This window comes from Panthera leo, chromosome D1, assembly GCF_018350215.1.
Source record: "Panthera leo isolate Ple1 chromosome D1, P.leo_Ple1_pat1.1, whole genome shotgun sequence".
Taxonomy (NCBI): Eukaryota; Metazoa; Chordata; class Mammalia; order Carnivora; family Felidae; genus Panthera; species Panthera leo.
Genome location: NC_056688.1, coordinates 69,395,951 through 69,420,847, shown reverse-complemented (window position 1 = coordinate 69,420,847; position 24,897 = coordinate 69,395,951). Strand labels below are relative to the sequence as shown.

At 45.2% G+C, this 24,897-nt stretch overlaps 1 long non-coding RNA gene across 1 annotated transcript; it reads right to left on the bottom strand.

Moving 5' to 3' along the window:
* LOC122200290 lies at window positions 1-24,897 on the bottom strand. Its single transcript, XR_006193779.1, has 3 exons — window positions 24,486-24,897; window positions 21,765-21,883; window positions 1-161 (listed from the first exon to the last, which is right to left on the bottom strand). It is a non-coding gene; the product is annotated as an uncharacterized LOC122200290 (long non-coding RNA).

The window sequence follows — 24,897 nt, the reverse complement described above, 5'->3', positions numbered from 1 at the left end:
AAATGGGAAGCCTTCAGCTCTGAGATATTCCCACCTTGTTCTCTATGCCCATAAAAGGATAAAGTCAGTGTGACTTCTGGAGACCAGGCTGCCGGCCAGCACTTTGCGAAGTTGTGTGCCGAGGATGGCCCCTGTAGCTTGTCTTTCTTGGTCTCCTTTTCCTAGGAGGAGATGGAAACACACTTTGCATTACATGGTCACAGAGTCCAAAGAGAAGTAACTTATTACTCATTCATTCATTCATGTATTCATCCTGCCAGGCACTGGGCTACTATTGTAAAAAGACAGAGCATGGCCTCTGCCCTCCCAAGCTTAGTGAAGTGACATGAGATCTGGGGCAGGTGGACCAGGGCTCTGCCTCAAGCCCCAGAATTTACTACCCATATGATCTTACCTGTTCCTAAACCCCATGAACCACAGTTCCCTTGGGTGTCAGATATGTGTGATGATGCCTCCCTCCTGTGATTCATGTGAGTGAAAGGATTTAAACAAGCAAATGCAGACGTTCTTTGCTAACCATAAAGGTCATATCAATTTCAGTTACCACTGTGAATAATGTGACCATTATTATCGCTACACTTTTCCCCTGGGGAGGTTTTCTCTGACTGACCTGTGTCTTGTGCCAGAATCTGGATAAAATTTACTTCAACCGCAGGCTCTGACAATATTGATTGATCTACTTGAGATCATTAACCTACTTAAAAAAAAAAGCACAAACTCATGTACTGTAAAATTCACCCACTTAAAGTTCAATGTTTTTTAGTATATTCACAGGGTTGTATAACCATTGCTGCATCTAATTTTAGAACACTTTCATTCCACCTAAAAGAAACTCCATAGCCATAAGCAGTCACTCCCGTTCACTCCCATCAACCCACCATAAGCAAACATGAGTCTTTTTGTCTCTAGAGACTTGTCTCTTCTGGACATTTCATATAAATGGAATCATTGAATGTGCTGGCTTCTTTTACACAACATAGTGCTTTCAGGGCTTACGTTGTAGCATGTATCAATATTGCCTTTCTTTTCATTGCTAAATAATACTCCATTTCATAGATAAAGCAACTATTCATTTCATCATCAGTTAGTAGACATTAGGTTATTTCCACCTTTTGGCTCTTATGAACGATGCTGTTGTGAACATTAGAATACAAGTTTCTGTATAGACCTGCGTCTTCCTTTCTCTTAGGTACGTACCTGGGAAAGGAATGGCTGACTCGTATAGTAGCTCTGTGTTTAGCGTTTGGAGGAACCGCCACACCGTTTTTCAAAGCAGCGGCAGCATTTTACATCCCCACCAGCAGTGTTTGAGTGTTCCAACTTGTCCACGCCCTCACCAACACTTGCTATCTTTTTGCTTAAAGTCATCCTAGTAGATGTGAAGTGATCGCTCCTTAGGGCCTTGATTGCATTTCCCTAATGACTAATGATGTTGCCCATCTTTTCATGTGCTTATTGGCCATCTCTAGATCTTGCCGAAATGTCTATTCAAATCCTCTGCCCCATTTTAGATTGTGGCCTTTCTCTCTCTTTTTTTTTTAAACGTTTATTTATTTTTGAGACAGAGAGAGACAGAGCATGAACGGGGGAGGGTCAGAGAGAGAGAGGGAGACACAGAATCGGAAACAGGCTCCAGGCTCCGAGCTGTCAGCACAGAGCCCGATGCGGGGCTTGAACTCACGAACCGCGAGATCATGACCTGAGCCGAAGTTGGACGCTTAACTGACTGAGCCACCCAGGCGCCCCTGTGGCCTTTCTCTTTTTATGATGACCTGAGAGTTCTTTATATATTTTGGATACAAGCCCCTTATCCAATATATGATTTTCAAATATTTTTCTCCCGTTCTTCGACTTGTCTTTTTTTCTCTTTTTTCTTCCTTCCTTTTCTTTCTTTCTTTCTTTCTTTCTTTCTTTCTTTCTTTCTTCTTTCTTTCAATATTTTTTAATGTTTATTTATTCTTTGAGAAAGGGAGAGTGAGAGAGAACAAGCAGGGGAGGGGCAGAGAAAGGGAGACACAGAATCTGAGCCAGGCTCCAGGCTCTGAGCTGTCAGCACAGAGCCCGATGTGGAGCTCGAACTCACGGACTTCAAGATCATGACCTGAGCTGAAGTCAGACGCTTAACCGACTGAGCCACCCAGGCACCCCTCTTTATTCCCTTTCTTGATGGTATTGTTTGCAGCACAAAAAATTTAAATTTCGATGAAATTCGATGAAGTCAATTTATCCACTTTTTTCTTTTTCTGCTTACGTTTTCAGTGTCATGTAACGTCTACTTTTAAACTTCTGTGTGTCTGTTATTTCAACAAAGCTTCGAGATTAAATATCCAGCATGATTTCCAAATCAAGAAAAAAAAAAGCAGTGAATCATCACTATAATCTTAAGTTATAGTAACTGAATAAGCCCAGTTGAAACCTTCTTGCTGTGGAAGAAATGAGGAAAGGATGGTCGAGGCAGGCTAGCAATGTGCCTCCTCCCCTTACCGTCGCCAATGCAAGATACTTGCACAGGGACTTTCTTTAAGGAAGAAAGAGTGAAGGTGCCCTGGGACTGAGAGATGAAGGAGTGAAGCAAGGCAGTTATATATGTTGCATTTGTGTCTAAGGGCCAAGCAAAGCCAAGTCTGGATTCCTAGGCCACCTTTTCCACCCTCCCCTCCCCGTTTCCCACCCAGGAGGGCCTGTGGGGATGAGGAAGCTCTTCAAGATGGCTGACAGAACACCAGGGCCTTTGAACATGCTCTTCCCTCTGCCTGGAAAGTTCCTTGCTCCCAGTCCTTCACCCAGCCAACTCCTACACCTCTTTTTTGCTCCTATTTCATTTGTTGGTTCCTAAAGAAAACTCCCCCGATCCCTACCCATCCTACCCCCGTAAGATCGGATACCCCAGAATACATTTCATAGCTACCTGTACTTTTCCTTCGTGATACTTTTCACAATTTTTAACTACATATTCATTCTAACTACATATTTTATCATCCGTCGTATCTAAAATTTTTTGATGTTTATTTAGTTTTGAGAGAGACAGCGTGAGCAGAGGAGGAGCGCAGAGAGAGGGAGACACAGAATCCGAAGCAGGCTCCAGGCTTTCAGTTGTCAGCACAGAGCCCAATGAGGGGCTGGAACTCACGAACTGTGAGATCATGACCTGAGCCGAAGTAGGAGGCTTAACCGGCTGAGCCACCTAGGCGCCCCTATCATCTGTCTTTTTTAATAGGCTGCAAACTCCATGAGAACAGGGCCTAATGTTTATTTTGCTCACAATTATAGGCTTATCGCAGAGTGTGGCATAAAGTAGAATCTCAAATACTTGTGGAATGAATGAATGAATGAATGATTACAGGAACTGGAAATCCCTCCCGAATGGCCCATTTGTTTTCAGAGGGGTTTGTTTTCACAGTCTTTATGGAACGAGAGTCATACAAGAAGGTCAATCCCCCGGGGTGCGTGGGTGGCTCAGTTGGTTTAGCATGAGACTCTTGATTCAGGCTCACACCGTGATCTCACAGTTCATGAGTATGAGCCCCATGGTAGGCTCTGGACGGACAGTGCAGAGCCTGCTTGGAATTCTCTCCTTCTCTCTCTCTCTCTCTCTGCCCCGTCCCCACTTGTGCATGCTCTCTCGCTCCTAAAAATAAATAAATAAAACTTAAAAAAAAAAAAAAAGGTCAGTGTCCGGTAGACAGAGCAGGGAAAAAAAGCCCGTTTCTACCCATTAGGTGGTTTCAGAAGCACGGGACCTGCTCCTGCCATGGGTCTGGCAGGATCCTCAGGATGGGCAGGGAGAGCACGGAGCATCATTGATCAATCCAGGTCTTCATTCTGCTTCCCCTTGTGCTGGTGTCGTTCTCAAGCCGGTCCTCTCCCACCGGTGGCCCCACAGCCACAGGTTGGCAGGCTTCCTGCTTCAAGACTGGCAGACAGGAGACTTCTCCCCGACAGAGCCAATGACTGTCCACGAACAGGGTCTCACCGGACCACCGGGAGAATCTGCCCAGCTCTGAATCGATCCCTCGGGATAAAATAATGAAATACACTGATGGGCCAGGCCTGAATCATAGGCAGGACTCAGGAACCAGAAGGAACCACGCGAGCTGAGAGTGGGGGTGGGGCGAGCCCCCAAAGGAAACCGGACATGTTCTGATCAGCTGAAGGGTGAGTGAAGGTGAGAGAGGCAGAGGAGTAGCTGTTCCCTGCGAGGGTTGTCTGAGGCACAAACCTGATCGTGTTGCTCCACTGCCTTCAGGACCCAGTGAGCAAGGCCGTCAACATGTGGCTGCAGCCCATGTCTCTGAAATGATTCCCTGCTGCACCCATGCCCACATGTGTACTGCTTTCCACCATCCGTGGGTGGGCCTGTGCCTCCTTCATCCTTCAGGCGCAATGCAAAAGCCCCCTTCTGCAAGGAGCAGCTCGCTGTCACTCCGCCTGGCCCTCACAGAGCTGGCTGCACCCCCCTCCCCACGCCCCCCACCACCCCCCAGCTTCCACTTTCCCCAGGGGGGAGAATACTGACTGCGCTATTCTGCCCCCATGCATTTACCCCTCCTCACCCTGGCCCTGCAAAAGGCCTCCCGACACATACTAGTCGCTTGATGACTGCTGGTTGAGTTAATTAATTAGCCTGCCAGGCAAAGGAAGACATTGAAGACTGTCCTGAGGGCCTGGTTCCCCTGGATATAATTTTAGTACAGACTGGCTTAATCAGGACACTTGCACTGGGGGGGAAAAACCGAGGCTCGACTGAAGTTTTCCCCTGATTCACTGAAGAGAAAAGAGATTTCATTGTTCTTTTCAGTTATGATGCATCCTCCACTCAGGCACCAAGACCCTGTATGATCCCTGCCAGCAGGTAGTTCAAGGCCCAGCCATCCCACCACTCTAGGGGTCTGCGCCTGGCCTCGGGCATCAGTGCAGGGCTCAAAGCACATGCAGCAGGCCCTTGAGAAGGCAGGAGAGGCTTTCCACTGCTTCCCGGGTGGCCTGGGCATCTGTCTGCCACAGTTCTGCCCACCCAGAGTCTATCTGTCTGTCTGTCTGTCTGCCTGTCAGCCTCCAGGTCTGAAGCTGCCTGCTGCCAGCAGCTGCCTGTACCTCCGTGGCCCTGCTCTCTCAGGTATTACAGAGGAAGGTGAGAATGTTTGTATCTCTACCCCAGGCATCCCGCAAGTAGCTATTATGGTCCATTTTATCAGAGACAGAAATGGAGTCTCAAAATGGCAAAATAACTGGCCTCGCGTGCCTTTGTCTACATAGCTAGACATTACACTTTACGTTATGTGACTAGCCTTCAGAGAAATAGGGGGTGGGCTGTGTCTGGTGGGCTTGTGGATCTCTGCATGGAGACAGTGCAGGCCGCCCCTCACCACTGACAGTAACGTCCCACTCCTCTGACCTCTCTGCCTCACCCTCGTTGCTCATCCATTCTCAAATATTTATTTTCTAGGCAGCATTCTAAGCTCTGGGATACAGCAATCAACAAGACAGGCATCGGACCTTACCTTCCAGTAGATACGAAAGAAAATATATACAGAAATAAGTACATAATATAGTTTTAGATAGTTGATAAGTGCTATGCAGAAAATAATCAGGTATTGTGGGGGTGCCCGGGTGGCTCAGTTGGTTAAGTGTTTGCCTTCAACTCAGGCCATGATCTCATGGTTCATGGGTTTGAGCCCCACATTTGGCTCTCTGCTGTCAGCATGGAGCCTGCTTCGGATCCTCTGTCCCCCTCTCTCTCTCTCTCTCTGCCCCTGCCCTGCTCGTGTGCTCTCTCTCTCTCTCTCTCTCTCTCTCAGAAATAAATACATAAACTTAAAAAAAAAGCAGGTATTGTTAATATTCTAGATCTTAAATTGATTGGTGGGTTCATAAGTGTTTATTATGTTATCATGCTTCACAACTTACCTATTTTTTCCGTATATCCTTTGCACATTCTTTGAATTTGAAATTATATCAGTTAAAAGTTATGCTTATAAAAAAGACTGGGGTTAAGGGCACAGAGAGTGATTGTGATGTGGAGTGGGGGTCTCTCACATGAAGTCACCAGGGAAGGCCTCTCCTCAGGTGTATATTTCAGCTGAAATCCGAAGGACGAGAGGGAGTCTACAGAGCACCGGCATGAAGGAGAAGCAACGGGGCAGCAGAGGAGTCGGTGAAGACCCTGCCAGAATACCGGAAAGTTCCAGAAGCACAGAGGCTGGTGAGCCCAGAGCCCAGGGACTGAGAGCTCTGGACAAAGAGAAGAAAGATGGTGGGCCACATAAGAAGCACGGACCTTGCGTGCAGAGCATGTGGGTGTTATTCTGAGTGTAATGGGAAGCGGGTTTTTTTATTACAAGATTAGTCTCTCAGGACCACTGAGGGAAACCACAGTTGCCCCTTCCCACCCCCCACCCCCCCAGCTCCTCCCCTCTCTACTCAAGAGGTCAGGACTTATGTGGAGATGCCAGCGCCTAGCCCCACCCCTTTTTCCAGACTCATCAACTCCCAGAGCATGAGCTCTGTTTTTATAGCACGAGGAAGCAGAATAAATAAAGGTTTACCTTTATGCTGCTTTTACAGGCGACATTAAATCCATGTTGCTAATAAGTTCCAAGTTCAAGTATGCCTGTAAAACGATGCTCTAGTCACTTGATTTACATTGGCTGACAGTGTCTTCACCAAACCATTTCACCCCCTTAGTTAGGCTGATAACCTCAATCCTGCCATCTTTGACCCAGTCATTTGCCAGCCGTGTCTGCCCTGGACCCCAGCCTTTGGGTAAGAGAAGAGAATGTGGGGTAGTGAGTAGAGCCTGGATGTCTGGTCTGGAGACCTCGTTAGCATCTGCCATGTCTCTTATCAGCTAAGTGACTTTGGGCAAACCACTTAGCCTCTTTGAAGAAGGCTCCCTTTCCACAGAAATAAAGTATGGGAAAAGCGCCTAGTAGCGCAGTGACTGGGATGCACGAGGAGATCTACAAAATGAGCAGACTCCAAATTTCGTTACATTCATAAATTAACAATTCTGAATCTATTAAATAAATCTGACCTACATTAGTGCTGCCTCACTGGTCACTCAGCATTTTTCTTACTGTTTTCTTAGCAACTATACATACTCACTGTAGAGTATTTGTGAAATACTAAATAGCATAAAGAAGGAAATTCAAACCATAATCCTGCCACTCAGAGATAATTACACTTAAAATACCCACGTGTTTCCTTCTAGGCTTTTTTCTCAGTACCTATTTCACATTTGGATCGTATTCTATTCTATTCTATTTATTCTATTCTATTGTATTCTTATTCATCAAGTACTCCACTTTATCAATTTCCTAAGTCACCGAAATATTTTTTGAAATACAAGAAGTAAACAAATGGAAAGATCTCTGTTCTGTGGGAATGAACAGTAGGGGTCAAGAGCAGACGTAGAAGCAGCAGATCTCAGGCCGCTTCAGGGAGACGGTGGCCCTGGCATGGCGGAAAGTATTCCGGTTCCGAGTGGTTTTGGAGATGGACCCGATGTGAGCAGTCAGAGAGAGATCACAGGTAATTCCTAGTGTTTAGACCAAGCATCTGGGTGAAAAGTGGTGCCATTTACGGAGCCAGGGGAACTGCAGGAGCCACAGATCTGGGAGTACGTTCTTGGCCATGGGACAGTCCCGCCTTTTGGGTCCTCCGGGAGACTTCAGTGGTGGGGGTGGATCTGGGTGAGTGCTCAGACGCAGCTTACACATGATCCTTGAGATGGTGTAAAATGCTTGGCCAAAAAGGACCCTGTGAGCAATTCACTGAGCATCAGGTTACATTCAGAAACTAGGGCCCGCCTTTTCTGAAGAAGGAACTCATAGATATGCCGTTAAATGCTGACACAGCATGTGTCCCTCATTCCTCAAATAATTACTGGCTGCTTACTATGTACCCAGCACTGTTCTAAACACTGGGCGTGCAGCAGTGAATGGGTACAATTCCCTGCCCTTATGGAGCTCGTATTCTAGTGGGCAAGTCAATAAGTGATATATAGTATATTCAGTTGGGGTAAGTGCTACGGAAAAAAATAAAATAGGGAAAGGGGCTCGGGGTGTAGAGGGGTTGGATTGCAATGTGAATTAGCATGGTTAGGAAGGCCTCACCAAAAAAGGGGACATCTGAGCCACGTGGGGATGAGAGTCTAAGGGATGATGAATAACCAGGACACCTTGGGCCTCTTGCGGTGACTGATATAAAGAAGGACTAATGAGATAAGTTCTGATGGTCTCAAAGCAGACAATGGTGGTAGAGCTGGAATGTTGAAGGCAGACAAGATGTATTCGCCTAAGGTTTTCAAGAGAAACAGAACCAATAGGATATATCCTATTTTATTTTTATGTCTGTCTATCTATCATCTATCTATCATCTATCTATCTATTTACGTATCTATCTTTCTATCTATACCAGACACACACACACACACACACACACACACACACACACACAAGATTTATGATAAGGTTTAACTCATTTGATTGTGGAAGCTGAGAAGTCCTATAATCTGCTGTCTGCAAACTGGAGCCCCAGGAAAGCCAGTGGTGTAGCTGGAAGGCCTGAGTACTGGGAGCAATGAGGGCAAATCTCTGTCCCAGCTCAAGCAGCCAGGCAGAGAGCAAAGTCAACTTTCCTCTGGCCTTTTGTTCTATTCAGACTGAAGCCCAGACACATTTGAGAGGGCCACCTGCTCTACGCAGACTACAGATTCAAATGCTAATCTCTTCAAGAAACACCCTCACAGACACATCCAGAAGTAATGTTTGACCAGCTATCTAGACATCCCATGATGCAGTCAAGTTGACATGTAAAATTATCTATCACAGAAGGGTAGGAAGGGGTGTCAGGAGCACACAGAGCTCTTGACTGCTCTCTGGACTCCTGACTGATGGTCATATGGAAGGCTGGAGGAGAGCCTCTCATAGACAACAAGGGTTGCTGTAGGCTGCTTTCTCGATTTCTGTTGATGGCAGTCTGAGAGACTAAGGGAGGGCACACTTCATTTGCAGAGGTCTTGCAGAGGTGGAGAGAACTCAGGATGGGTATCCAAGTGAGAACTCTTCTGTATTGGATGCCAGATACTATGAATTTTATTGTGTTGGGGACAGGATATTTTTATATTCCTGTAAATATTTTTGAGCTTTGTTTTAGGATACGGTTACTTGGAAACAGTTCAATCCTCTCAGGGTTTGCTTTTATGATTCATAAAATATCCAGTGATATTTTATGGTCCAGAGCAATAATCAGTTTAGGGATAATTATTCTTCACTACTGAGGCAAGACCTTCTAGAATATTCTATTCAATGCCCCATGAATTACAAGTTTTTCCTGTGTGGCTCATAGGAGCAGGACTATTTCTGTCCCTAGATGGGCATTAGGAACTATTCCTTTAATCTTTTTTTTAATAGATTTTTTAAAGGTATATTTATTTTGAGAGAGAGAGAGAGAGAGTGAGCATGAGCAGGGGAGGGGAAGAGAGTGAGGGAGACACACAATCTGAATCAGGCTTCAGGATCTGAGCTGTCAGCACAGAGCCTGATGTGGGGCTCGAACCCATGAACCATGAGATCATGACCTGAGCTGAAGTCGGATGCTTAACTGACTGAGCCTCCCAAGCGCCCCTCTTTAATCGTTTTGAATGCTTCCTTCTCTGACCTTTGGTGGTTCTCTTGCACATATGTGCTGATCATACCCTGCTAAAAACTCAAGAGGACCTCTTTGTGGATCCAAGGGTCTTTCTCTTCGTGCAGCTCTCGCCTCTATGGTACTTTTCCCAATGTATATTCTAGCTGCCTTGATCTCCCTGCTTTCTCAATTTCATCTCCCAACTGAAGGAGTCTGCTGGGCTTTGCTTGGGTTCCCTTCCCTGAGTTATGGCCTAGAAGCTCAGGTCAGTAACTTTGGGCAACCATAGGGCTCACCACGTTTGTTCCTTGTATCTCCGGGACCACTGTCTTTCTTTGCCTGCTTATCAGTGTCTTAAAAACTTTTATTTTCTATATTTTGTCTTTTCTTAGTTATTTCAACCCCAGTCCCTATTATTATGCCATCTGGATCAAAAGTGGAGTCTTTCTCCATTTTATTTCCTTTTTTCTACAATGTAGGAAAGATTCCTACAGTGTAGGAAGATTCCTTAGAAATTATCCATAAACTGCCAAAAAGATCATGTCACTCTCCATTGACCCAGATTACTTTAATAATATGACAGCATTTAAGAAATGAAACAAATGAAAAAACTCTCTTGACTCTTCTAGAAGCCTGAGTAATTTTAAAGGCACAACACTTGGCTACTGACCTCCAGAAACTCACACTGTAATGGAGCCATGGCTATATTAATAAATGGCTCTAGCAAGAATTAACTACTCTGTCATCCTGTTTGTAAATGGATGTAGCATCTCTCCCTGCAGCCTATGGGCTGAGAGGAGGGTAGGGTGGAGCCTGAAAGGGACATACAACCCAACATATTCATTCCTAAACTGGAGATTTCAAAAGACTGATAAACGGAGCAGCATACATTTATCTGTAATGCTTATCTTCAGAGATTTAGAGCAGTGGCTTGAAAGATACCAATACAGGTATAATTTTTACTTCAAATAATCAAAGGTGGCAGCTGGGTTGGGAGAACCCAAGATTAAAGTCTTCCCGGGGCCCCTGGAAGTGCCATCAACGTTCTGGCTTGCAGGCCGCTGGTTTGGGTGGTTCACTTAGTGGCAGGTGGCAACATGGAACACGTGTGGACATTCAACTTTTAGGGAAGACAGCCTTGGGGTGAAATCCCAACATCACCATTTTTCTGTGAGCTGGGACCCATCACTGGTTCTCCCTGAGCCTCAGTTTCCCCAGGCTATATTTTTCTATGACTTTGACAGTGCTACATCTCAAGTAATAAACTTCCATCGGGGATACCTCCCTCTCAGAAATCCCAATCAAACCATCTACTTTCTGTTAGCAGTCCTGTCCCATGCTGCAGTTTATTGTTGTTTAGCTTTGAGCTTTCTTATTTGCAAAAAAATCCAGGCTAGCCAGGCTCAGGCGTGTTCCACAATCTCTGCAACTTTTTCTTTGCAGACTTGGTCTGGGTTACTTCCAGTGATGGTGACTCTCACGTGTGCCATTTCCATTTTCCTAATTCCACTTTGGGAGACAGCCTGTATCCAAAGACTGGGCAGGTCTTCATTATAGTACTTGTCACATTGCTTTGGGAATTATTTGCTACCTTTAGCGATTGTTCCAGTTAAAGATGAAACCCTTATAAGCTAGGACTAAATATTATTCACCTTGATATTACTGACATCTGCTCTGTCAAAGAAAAGGTAGCAAGAGCCCGCTTCAGATCCTCTCTCTCTGTCCCTCCCTCACTCTCTTCTCTCAAAAATAAATAAACATTAAAAAAATCTAAAAAAATTGAAATAACAATGAATCGACTACTAGAAGAGCAAACAGACATCATGTTTGGTGAGGATACACCTGAAGTAGCCAATGAAGAGCCCTACAGAGAAGAATAATTTAAGTGAGGCCAGCCAGAACCCAAAGAATGTGCAAGGCATCCTTTCCGGAAAGCAGCTCTGAAATAAGCGAAAGAGGCGTAGTCTCCACTATCAGACGGACTTCAGTTCAAATCCTAGCTCTTCTGTGGTTAAATGTATGACCTTGGACCTGTTGTTAAACCCATCTGAGTTTCGTGGTATTTAAAAACTAAAAAGGAAAAAAAAATAGTAATAGTAATACTAAAAAACCATAGTAATTATTAATGCTCTTCACCAAATATTTCTATTTCTTCTTTGGGTATTTGGTGAGACTACACTTCCCTTCTCCCTTGATTTTAGGCATGGCCATACTATTGACTTTGGCCAATAAAATATGGAAACCTGTAAGCTAGTGCAAGAATTGCTCCTGTTTCTTCCTCTCACCCTATAAAGATTGGGAACATTTCAGAAATCTTCATCATCCGGGCTTCTGAGTGGGTTTAAAGTACAACAGATTCCCTACCGACCTAAATAAAAATAACCTATTGTTGTTTTGAGCAACGAAGATCAGGGGGTTGTTTGCTATTACAGCTTAACGAAGCACAGTCTTACTGATACACATATTCATAGGTTGTTGAAATAATTAAGTGAGACGTTTTTAAAATGTCTGGGTCAATTTTTAAGTCTTTGCAGGCTTGACGTGGCTGGGTTGAAATATGCAAAGAAGACATAAATTATTTAGTTTGAATACGGCCATCTTTTTGGTGAGGCAATAGCACGTGAAGCCTATGAATCAGAGAACTCCCAGCCTCAACAATTTTCAATTAATGGAGCTGTTTACAGCCTTATTGGAAAGAACACACACACACACACACACACACACACACACACACGCAGAAGAGCATGCACACACATGTGCATCTATTAAGTAAAGAGTAAGACAGTATATACCAAAGAATAAATCTCCAGGGCTGGCCATCAGGATTCATCAAGATCTAGTTAGGTGTGAACTGTGTGGTAAAGGGACCCAGTGCGGGGAGAGAGCTGTTGTGGCTGGAGGAAATGGGGAAAGGGGTCTGAGAGAAGTCTTGAAGATGGGTAGGTGATAAACAGTTGGAGGATAAAGACTATGAGTTTCTAAAAACTATAAGACACCATCTAAAACATTGCAGTTCTCAGACAAGAAGTTGCATCTGCATATGAAAAGCTGCACTTTTCCCTTTCTTTCCAGGGAAGATGATATCACCAAAACAGCATGGCCTCACACAGCTCTTGGCACATATTAGAGACTCAATAAATATTTGTTGGTTAAATGTATGAGTGGCTGGGTAGTCGGGCTTTGTAGAAGGACTGATCTGGGTTAGAATCTCAGCTCTCCCTCTTACTGTGTGACCTCCTAGAGGCTACGTATCATCTTTGTGGTTTACTCCCCACATCAGAGCCTACTTTTATGTTCGGATGTATCACAGTGCTTCCCAAGGGCGGCCGCTCAGCAAAGAGACTAGGCGAGCATCTTCTCCTGTTGTAACACAGCCCTCATAATGACCACAGTCAACACCTTTCACGAAGTGAAGATGCATTCTTGGCATGAAAGGAGTTTTCTAATATATCGCTATCATAAAATGTGCTGATAACATCATCATGCCTACAGCATCTTCCTTTTATTGGCTATTTTCTTTAGGATCAGCTTCAGAATTTGGACTCACTGAGTCAAAGGCAATGAACATATCCACGGAAAACTTGACATCTCAAAGGGGCGGTACAGGAGGCAGCCCCAGCTGGTGGTGGGATGGAGCATAATTATGAGCCCAGTTCAGCTGATGAACTTCGATTGGATGGAAAGTTCTGCTTGGACTTGTCCGCAGATTCTGCTTAGCAAAGTGGTTTTCTGGTGAAAACTCTTTCCCGGTCTTAAATTAATCTTCAGTCTTTCATGTCGCCGCTCTCTCTCACCTCTCAAACCTACCCGCCTCACCCTTGGAGTTACTACAGTCCTGGATTAGCAAGTGATACCATCGGTGGGGTGGTACCGCTGGCTCGGGAGTTGGCTAATTATTTCCTGTGCAGTGTGTGGGGCCATCCTCACTCCTCAGATGTCTGAGTTCCTTTTCATATCTTTCTGCACTACAGCTTTTCAGCGTGCTTATCAGGTAAATTATGGATGCTGATTCAGGTTCCAGCAAAAAGGGTAAAATCCATAGTGGTACAACAACAGATGGCATTTTCAAGAATGAGAGGTGAGCACACAGGACTCTTCTTGGAACCAAAATGTGCGTGCACGCGTGCGTGTGCGTGCGTGTGTGTTTCTCTCAGGGTTTTTATTCCTCGGTATATCCAGTTCATCCAATAGTATTTCACATCTGAAAGCACGACCTTCTACTTTCTCATATTCGATCTTCTCCAGAGCTCTTTAACTTGGTGAATGGCACCAATCATCCATTCGGTGGGGCAAAGGCAGATGCCTGGAAGCCCTTCTTGATGCCTACTTTTCCCTTAAAGCCTCAATCCTCTCAATCTCTGCAATATGTAGCATTTCACCTACTAACCCATCTCGGAACCAGGCCACATTCTCTCTCTTCACTGCCACCACACCGGCTCAATCCACTGTCACCTCTCCCCTGGAGCCCTTCATTTCTGGGGTCCCCATTGATGTCTTGTGGCAGAAGAGGAGATGAGCAGCCCAGAACCCTTCAAGGAAGGACTTACTGACCAGCCGTGGGGCATGTAGACCGCAGACAGCTTCACTCTTCCTGCCGAGGCTGCCTCCGCTGCTGACGGGCCACCTCGCCTCAGGTCATGCCTTTCCCAGGGCATCCCGTACAGGTGGCCACCCTGGGAAGCCGGAATGTCTGATCATTTGAGAGGTGGTAGCACAACTTTGACGGTCCTCGCTCCAGAGCTCTTCAGCAGGTTAGCGGAGGCATTGTCAGCTCAGGCTTTATCGCAGTGTCTCCTCCTGGAGAACTCAAACTACAACACCCCTCATCCCGTCTCCAGTCCTTTTGCACCCCGCAACCACGGCGATCTGTGTGCACTGTGACTTGAATGATAGCAGTTAAACTCCTCACTGCTGCCCCACTGCTTTGAGGCTAGAGCCCCGAATCCTGAGCACAGGTCTATGGCCCTTCCTGCTCTTCCCCTCTCGTCTCACACTCCTCCCTTGCGCTCCGTTTTACAACTTGGCCACACCCGCTCTGAAAGTTCCCCGGGGCTGCTGTAACCAAGTACCACAGACCCAGTGCCTTAAACAACAGAAACTCATTGTCTCACAGTTCTGGCTAGAAGGCTACAAACACAAGGTGTTGGCAGGGCCAGGCTTCTCCCCAGAACCGTGAGGGAAGCCTTCCTTGCTTCCGCCTCGCTTTTGGTGGTTTGCAGGCATCGTGGGCATTCCTTGGCTTGTAGGTGCGTTGCTCCAATCTTCCATCGTCCCATGGCATTCTCGCCAGGTCTCTGTCTTCGCGTGGCCACCTTCTTATAAGGATGGCACATTGCATTAGAAGCCTACTGGTCTCCAGTAGGACCTCATCTTAAGTAATTGCATCCGCAACAACCCTATTTCTAAATAAGATCGTATTCTGAGGTACCCGGGGTTAGGACCTCAACGTATTTTTCCCCCCAATATATCTTTTTTGAAGGGGACACACTTTAATCTGTAACACTGGTGTGATTCGGTCCCTGAAAGCAGCCACACTCATTTTGCTTCAGGTCTTTTGTATACCCTGTCCACAGACTCTGGTCTCCTATCCACACCTGTCCTCCTCTTGATCCCAGTTGAAAACTCATTCTCCTTAGACAGACTTTTCTATTCCACCTCCTCCCTCAAGCTAGGTCAGCTCTTTCCACTCACCACACTTTGCGTTTTTTTCCACAGCATTTATCACCACTTGTAATTATGTATTTGTTTGAGCAAATATTTTAACAAAGCCTGTCTCCTCCACCAGCCCATAAACTCCATTGAGAGGGGAGACGATGTCTGTCTTGCACACTTATGTTTCCAGTGCTAAGCATGGTGTGAGCACAAAGTAGGCACGCGATCCTTATGTATTTACGTCAGCGATTTCAGAAAACTTGTGTTGAGCTATTAGGCTTGATCTCTCCTTACAGGTTTGAAGTCTCAGGTGTCCCTGTTTCCAGGAGATATATGGTACTGCACCTAGCAGTCAAGATGATACCTTGCTGAGGAAATGGGGAAGATGAAGAGAGTAAGTCCTAGCTAATAGTGCTTGAAGTTGACCCCTAACATGCTCCCGTGAAAGAGAGCATAGTCCTAGCAGACAGAGCCTTCTGCCAGCGGCCAGTTGCAAATTTACCCAACACAGAAAATGGGCAAGAACTATGTGACCCTGCTGAACTGTGAGCTTTCTTGAAACCAGGACCCTGCAGAAACCCAGGCTCCTCATAGAAAGCTTAACGAATAACAAGGGGCAATATGCTAGTGCTTAAATTTTCCACCTTGAGGACAGAGGGTGCCTCATTCATGCAGGTGACACTTGGGAAGGCAGAGCAGTGGAAACAGTTCAAATACATGAAAATGACTATTTAGACAAGGTTGAGGTTGGGGGAGGTAGACAAGAAAGTGCTAATTAAGATGTTATTAAAATATATCTATTAAATGAAGGGTGACTGCCAGTCGGCTGGCTATTTAGTAGCTATTTAGTAGTAGAGTAGCAAATAGTTCTTATTTGACGAAGTCTATTTCAGTTCTTTATGTGCTATGCTTTAAGTATCTTCTTTTTTTTCCCTCCTTCAAGATGCCCATTGGGTGAGGTACTGTCCCCTCTTGTTTTTCAATTCAGGGACTCTTATCTCCCTCTGTCATCTGCTACAGCTGCTGTCATCCCGTCTTTGGCTGGGACCCAGATTTATCAGGCTGACTGGGACAAAGACATTTTCCACTTGGAGGTATTTCCATCCCACACCACTGCAGTGTGCCCAAGTAGAAGGACCTTTCCAGAGAAGCAGGTCTAAGAAGGGTAACTCACATTTTGAAATCTCTAAGATTGTTCTTCTTTCTTACCTCCCCAAGTACATGACCTTTATTATCAAATGCTTCCAGAAGATTAGGTATTGTGACAGAGAGAGCGTAAAAAGAATTACCAAGGTAGTAATCAGCTCCAGCAATCACAATTTAGGTAGCAGGATAATAGCTTTGCACCCAAGGCTACTGTCTTGAGAGATGGTTTTCCAAATTCTTTTGTCTTCCTCCTTAGGTATCAGCATCTAAGCCTGGAGGACCCGGCTCAGAGAGCGCTTCCATGGTATGGAGAAGATACTCTTGCCCTTATAGGAACAAATTGCACTCTGTGCAAGAAGAAATGGAACAGAAGCAAAAGACAAGCCCTCCATGTTCTAGCCCAGGATATAGCAGGAGACAGAAGAAGCATATGGAGGTAGCAGAACAAAGCTTTTGCTCTAGCTGGTTACTGCCCAGTGAACTTAGGAGGGCCATGGGTTAGATAAGTCTAAGAGAGCCAAGAAGGCCGGAGGCTCTGTTCTGCAAGCCATTGAAGACTGGGAGGAGGAGGCTAATTTCCTGGCTGTCCACACTGAGCTGAGGGGACCACCTCCTCACCCTGATACTCCAGCACAGTCAGGCAGAGGCAGACCGTATGGCTCAAGCTTTCCTGAGTCATCTTTGTTCCTAGTGTGGCATAGACAGGTTTCAGAAATGCCTGAGAGTCCAGTGGAAGAATTTTCCAGAAGGATCACCATGGGAAGGATGAGGGATCTCAGTACCCAGGCTACTGAGGGAAACACTCTAGCCAAAGCCAAATGGGAGTCTCTTCAGAGGAGTTGCCAAAGCCTAAGAGGGCCAAGGTGAGGGGGAGTCAGCCAGAGGGTGCTTGAAGGCCCTAACCGAACTGAGCAAGGCCAGGTCAGGAGTCATACTTCCAGGGACGGTGAGGAGTACACGAGAAGGAACAAAGACCCTGAATCTTCCCTATGGCTGTGACGTCACATAAACCACCACCACCTCTCATGTACACATGTGGACGCATCTTTGGGAGCAAAAAAGACAGAGGAGGAATTATATCTGGGGGACTGAGCAATTTTATCCCAAAGAGGTTACTCTAAATAAACTTTCAGATTTAATATTGAGTTATGCTTAAATTTGAACACTTACATTTTCTCTTTGCTAATGAGTTGGCTGTGGGATTGAAGCGGGGAAGGCTACCCTAGATATAAGAAAAATAAGGTATATTTTCTCTGTGCATCCGAGTTAGAGTGTAAAGTTAATATTCTGTCTCTGACACACAGGAATAAAGGAACCATGAAATCACTTGTCAAAAATCTCAGCGATGTTTCTAAAACCAAGCAACCAGTGGATACAGGGTTGAGTGGGTCACATTCCTGAAGCCCCCACAAATATGGCTGATGACAGTTTTCACAAGTGCAGAAAATATAGGAGGAAATTTAAGGAGCGGCCAGTATGGTGGATTCCTCCAGCAATCATTCTGTTCTCCATTTTAGAGAGAGGTGCCCATACTCAACCTTCTCAGTCAGAACCACCCTCTAAGGAATAGCTCAACCAGTGCACCCATGGTGGGCACCGGGTGACTGCCATGGACATGGGAACTGCCCATTCACTTCCCCTCCTTGGCAATATCTACGGAGGTTATATCAGCAAAATGGTTCGTTTAAAATGAGCCCACCCTCTACGATAAACTATACACACATTACATTACAAAACTGTTAAGCACAAATATAGTTATAGTAGGAAAATAAAGTATACAATTAAAACAACCACATGGGTCTGGTGTTCACTACCTGTCCCTCCCCACTAGGACAAGCCACAAGAACAGCCTCTTCCCTGTTTCTGTTCTATATGCCTCTCCTTGCTTATCTTTGTGATTCTTCCGTGATCTCCTGCATGCTATACTGGGCCCTGTTCCGCCATGATCCCGTCTGGCTCCCGAAGGGCTGTCCTCTCATTGTACGAGGACTGAAACAATAATAATCAGTGAGCTGTGGGATCTTCCACCTGCAGAGTCTTCATCTTCCATAACTCTGGCCATCTATGGTTTTGTTTCTATTTGGACAACAAACTCATGTGTAAGCTGTAGTTCTTCTCCAGTGAAAATCCACTTGATCAGGTGACTACTGCCAAGGGTCAGTGAAGGTCCACTTGTCATCAGTGCTGAACCCAGCCCTCCGTTAGACTCCCTGGAAGAGGGCAAATCCCAGGCTGGGTGCCTCCACTCCCCCATCCCATTATTCAGAAGGTTTTACTTTGAATAGTGCCTACGTCCCACCAGTAAGTGTCCTACCAGATACAGTATGGGAACTTAAAACTGCCCACTTGCTCCCTCGGTGTTTTTTCCTGCTTAGTCTGTAATTCTCTCTGTATATGTAGATGAAACCCATTTGTAACACTTGCACACTTACCCACATGCTAGTTATTAGCAATTTTGAGCACTCGATATTGTCATCAGAGAACTCTACAAGACTACAACTGAACTCTAGGGAAAATTCCTTGGGGACAGGCATGTTGCTTTATACTTCCTTCAATTCCCTCAAGTGCTCAGCAAAAAAGTTACTACTTTGATTTGAGATCACTTCATATTCAATTAATATTTGATATCTAGCCAGTGTTTACTAAGTGTTCCAAGCCTGAGCCTTTCTTACCCATTACCTTATTTAGTCTTGTGAGTTAGGGATGATAACATATTCCAAAACGCTCATTGAGAGAAGTCAAGCAACTTGCCCAATCACTCAGCTAAAAGGTGGCAATCCTGGAATTAGAACATGCTTTCCTCCTGCTTCAGACCAAGTGCTGTTTTCTACACTACACCTGTTTCTCCAGTGGTAGTTCTTGCTTTAAACAAAGGGGCCCCAAGTTCAGCAGACTTGCCCACTCAAGAGAAAGTCCTTGATGAGAAGTAAGAACTCGGTTTCATGCAGCAGGGCCTGGAGGCCCCAACTCATTATAGGTGCCAACCCAACAGGCTCCTAGGTTTTAGAGAACTGGCCATAGAGTAGCTCCTGATGCATGGGTAAGGGCCATCTGGACTCATCTCACCCCTCTTGCCAGGGATGGGGCACAGAGGGATTAGGGCTGGCCTCCTGGGGCCCTCTTACCCACAGGCCTAGGCTAATGGCTTTGGCATTAGCTCTTTCCATTAAGAGAATAATGTGGAATCCAGCCTTCCTACCACAGGGAGGTTGTAGTGGGGGTGACAAGCAACACTTCCACACCCTGCCCGTCCTTGACCATGACCATGCAGAAGCCCAGGTACCATCCCTTGAGCAGGCAACGGGCCAAAAAAGCTTAGCAGGAGTTGACAGGGCCAGTGACAGCTAGGAGACTAGAGTAGGTCTATCTTCTCCCACTAGCATATTAGCTCGAGAAGAGCTGGGTCTTGAATGTCTTGTTCACTGCTGTGCCCGAGTGCCTTGAACAGTGCCTGGCATATAGTAGGCACCCAATAGATATTGTTAAATGCATGATTGGATGGTTGAGCAAAAGAACCAAGAGGCATGGTGTGCCTTTTGTTAATGAAACCCCACCTGCAAGGGAAACCTACACACAGGCCTTCTTTTTTTAAACGCCTCCCCTTATGCCTTGCTGGCCCCACTCCCTTCTGTTTCCTGAAAAAACATCTCTGAATGATCCCTAAGCACTGGCCTTATGCTGGCACCTTCTTTTCCAAAGGCAAGAAAAACTGGTCTATCAAGTTTCTCTTAGTTTGAGCAGAGGCAACTGTCTACAGCCTCAGAACCATGGCTCTCTCCTCATTGCTGAGGCCTTTCTGCTTACTACCCACCTCCACCTGAGCTGGAGAGGTGGAAGCCACACAAGGTCAGGTCTCCCAGCCTCAAGCTGCCTGAGGCAGGTCCTGCCCTCAGGCCAGGCCCTCTGTGCACATCCAAGAGAGGTCACAACCCGCTGTGGATTCTGCCATCCTCATATATGCTCCCTCATGGTTCTCTGTCTAAGGGAGTCTATAGTAGGTGGCCAAGAGTCCTACTGGATGCTGGAGAACAGGAAGGTCTCTTAACTTGGCTAAGCCTCAGTTTTCTTATTCATAAAATTAGAAACAATAATAGTATTTGCCTTAGAGGATCTTAGGAGAACTAAATAAGAGAATATGTATCAAGTGCTTAATACAGTGCTTAGAGCATAGTAAGAGCTCAATAAATGGGAGCCATTATTATTCCTGTTTGGCATTGTTTGTTTCTGTGCTTCTGTTGTAACAAACAAAGAGGTACAATCCACAATCTGAAATACATGGAAAAAGCTCACTCATCCTTATTAATGCATACAACCAAAATGATGTCAGGCCCTGGGTAGGTCTAAATGGAACAGGGAAGGAAGTTGGGACTCAGAACACAAGATTTTAAGTTCTCTGGCCTTCACCTATGTTGTTCCCTGGGATGAATCACACATACTCTTGGTTTGCCTGTCTCACTTTTAGTCTTACAGCTCAGTCAAATGCAACCTCCAGGACGCTTTCCCTGACTGCATGCATCCCAGGCTGGGTTCTTCTGCAGACAAATTTGGAGATTAGCCTATAGGAAATTGACAAGGCAGTGCTCTTGGGATTGATACCTCTGGACAGTGGGAGGAGGAAGCAAACTGGGTAGAGGGAGAGGTTGAGCAGCAATGCAGTCCCAGCAGAAGCCTCAGCAACCCTACAGACCTGTCCCAAATTGCAGTGGGGTGAAGTCCTGGTATTCTGAAGTTGGGCCAGTCATTGGGTATAGGCTGCCTCTGGAAGGTGAGATTGGGCAAGATGGTTTCCTTCAGCCAAGACCATCCCCAAAGAGGGCCGTCAGCTGATCTTCTGGAAGATGTACAGCTGGGGGAATGAGTCCTTCCTTCCTGAAATGGGTTTTTGGTTGTACAATATAGCATCCACCAACATAGTCCAACCTAGATATATCATTAATAAAGAGATGTCAATTTCCATCTGCTTGACTCCTATCTCTCAACTAGTATATTACATGGGTGAGAAAGGAGGAAAGGAACTTCTTAGGCCCCTGAACTCTCAACTCCATTCCAATCTGTACTGTCTAGATTGGGAGGGTCTCCTCTTCTAGTTCACAGCACTAAGTCTTTTCTTCATTGGTAAGCATTCCTGTTGTCGAGGCCAGAAGTCAACAAATGTAGAGGGATTTATGATAAAGGAAGTGAGTCAAAAAATGCAAACTGGTGATTATGGAATAATGAAGGGGAGTAGACAGGGATGGAGCTTATCTCCAGATTGGCCTGGGTCTAATTTAAGACAATTTTTGATGCTTCTGTGGATTTTTTGAAGAAAGAAGAAGGTAAGCAGGTTTCAGTCTCACCTGGAAGAGCAGGGAGTTGTTTCCTCGGGCGGTCAAGTGCATCAGTTTGGCACAATCTCTCTTAGCAAAATGTAGCTGGTGATTCTGCTGTCTGTTGGCATGCTCCGACAAGGCCAAACCTGAGACATATCGAGCACAAACGCCTATTTGAATGAGTTCTGGGATCACACAGTGGATTTGCAAACATGTCTTCAATTAAAGGCTACTCTCAGGAAATTACAGTTGCCTTTCCACCTTAGAAAGAAAATACCCCCAAATCCAACTCCAATCCAAGAACTGAGCTTGTATTTCAGGCTTATAAGAGATTTTTATTGAAAGTTTCTGAGTCCCTAGGATATTTTTCAGATTTCTCATGATACGCATTACACACTTCTATGAATTTTAAGAATTATAAACAAATCTCAAACTCGTTTTTGTAGGTTTGTTTATTGTAATGGTACAGGGGAAGCCCTTCTGAAACTAGTGTATATGATTGTAAGATTGAGAAGTGAGGGGATGGATTGATGTACAGATCCAGGGTTTTCACAAGAGAAGAAAGAGCATACAAATACGGATGGATGAGCATCTGACATGATGGATGTATTAATTAACCAGATGCTGGAAATCCTTTCCTGATGTATATATGTTTAGCAAATCACCATGGTGTACACTTTAAATATCTTACAATTTAGTCAATTATGCCTCGATGGAGCTGAGAAAGAGAGAAGGATTGGGGTTTGTCACAAGGACAAAGGAGACAGAGTAGAGAAACTCCCACTGGCCAAATCAGTGAAGTACAGTAATGAATTATAAAGCATTAGGAAAAATAGAAATTCATATGTTCTTACAATCAATCAATCAATCAATCAATCAATGGATAAGGGAGAAATCTAGCTTACAACCTAATGCCAAGAACCAGCTGCTAAATATAGAGGAAGGACAGTAGCTGGAAAATGCTCACTTGGCAACCATCCTTATAAAGATAGAATTAGGCAAGAGCCATCGATGGAAGGAAAATCTAGGGGAAATTTTGACTAAGAGCAGAATATCTGAGCGATCTTAAAGGGTTTCCCCACACATGTCCATTAGTTGCAAAGAAGAAAAACAAATAGTAATTATAGAGTGGAGAACTGAACAACACCTCAACCGGATGACCAAAATTAGCGCCACCAAGAGGTACAGATGGACATCATGAGCCTCCAGATGTGACACCCTAAGAAGGACACAGTACTATCTATGCAGTGTTCTGGCCCGTGACGTGTCACCAGAATCTACTCATGAGGAAACATCAGATAAACCTAAAATGAAGACTGTCCAAGTAACACCAAGGGAAGAGGGGCTGAATTCTTCAAAAATGCTAATATCATAATAGACAAAGAAAAGCTATGGCTAAAGACCAAAGACCAAAGACAGACAATAACAAGTGTTAGGGAAGATGTGCAGACATTGGAACCCTCATACATGGCCAATGACATGCAACCTGGCACAGCTCCTTTGGAGAACAGCCGTGCAGTTCTCCAAAGGTTGAGTTACGATGTGACTCAACAATTCCCTTTTTACAGGTATGACCGAAAGAAATGAAAGCCCATGTCCATATCAAAAGTTTTACATAAATGTCAATAGCAGCATTATTCATAATAGCTGAAGGGTGACCAGTAAGCAAATGTCCATGAACTAAGGAACAGATGAACAAAAAGGGGTGTATCCACACAGTGGGAGAGAATGAAACACCAATTCAGGCTGCAACACGGATGGCCCTTGCAAACGTCAAGCTAAGTAAAAGAAACATGTCATAAAAGACCACCTATTGTATGATTCCATTTACATGAAATGTCAAGAACAGGCAAATCTCTAGAGACAGAAGGTGGATTGGTGGTTGCCAAGGACTAGGGGAGAGAGGGGGAGCCCTTACTAATAGCTGAAGGGTTTATCTGGGGGCAGTAAAAATGTCTAAACTCTAGGCTGTGGTGGATATTCTGTGAATATCCTGAAAACAATTGAATCGTACACTTTAAATGGGTGAATTTTCAAGTATGTGAATTATCTTTCAATAATCATGGTTTTAAAAAGTTTGGTGTTGGGACACCTGGGTGGCTCAGTTGGTTAAGCGACCGACTCTAGACTTCAGCTCAGGGCACAGTCTCACGGTTCATGAGTCTGAGCTCCGCATGTGACTCTGTGCTAACAGCATGGAGCCTGCTTGGGAATTCTGTCTCCCTCGCTCTCCACCCCTACCCCGGTCTCTCTCTCTCTCTCTCTCTCTCTCTCTCTCTCAAAATAAATAAAAATAAACTTTACAAATAAAAAATAAAATAAATAAAATAAAAGTTCAGTGTTCTTTAAATTTAAGATACAATTACCTGGGTAGCAACAACATTTAGCAGTGTGATCCCTCTCTACAAAGAGCAATTTTTAAGAATATAGAAAGAAAACACACACACACACGCACACAAGAATGGATTGGGAATCACGGGGCCATTTGAACTTGGCAGGAGCGGCTTTGCTGGAGAAATACAGGCAGCAAGGGGAAGGGACTGGGTCAGAGGAACCGGAAGTGAGGAAGCAAACAGAGGACACCGTGGTGGCAGACAATTCTTTCAAGAAGCGTCCCTGTGGAAGGGAACAGAGGGATGGCACGAGAGCTAGAAAGGCATGTGGGGCTTGAGTGTTGAGCGCTGATGGGAAGGATCTGGTGGAAAAGCCCCAGGTGGAGTAGTGGGAGTGAAAGAAGATAATCCATACCTACAAACAGATCCAAGAGAAGTTCTGGGATCCAGAATCCGTGTGATACCGAGAAGCATGCTTTCTCCATTGAACAAGAGGGGAAAGGACAGGCTAGATGCTGGTATAGACAGGTCTGCGGTTTGGCTGTGGAAAGATGAGAACGCTCCAGATGGCTGGCTTCTAACCGTGGAGAAGGAGAGAGGATTGGAGATTTCACATCCTAAACTCCGTACAAGCTGCGTGGTTTTGGCAAACGTGGTGAGCGTCTCTGGGCCAGTTTCCTCCTTTGTAAAGCGAACAACACCTTGGAGTGTCCTCGCGAGGTTAAAATGAGGTAACAGAACACAGGACAAAGTGACCGTCACACAGAAGGCTTTCAACACGTTTGTTTTTTTAGTTCGTTTCTATATCCTCACTCACTTCGTCAGCA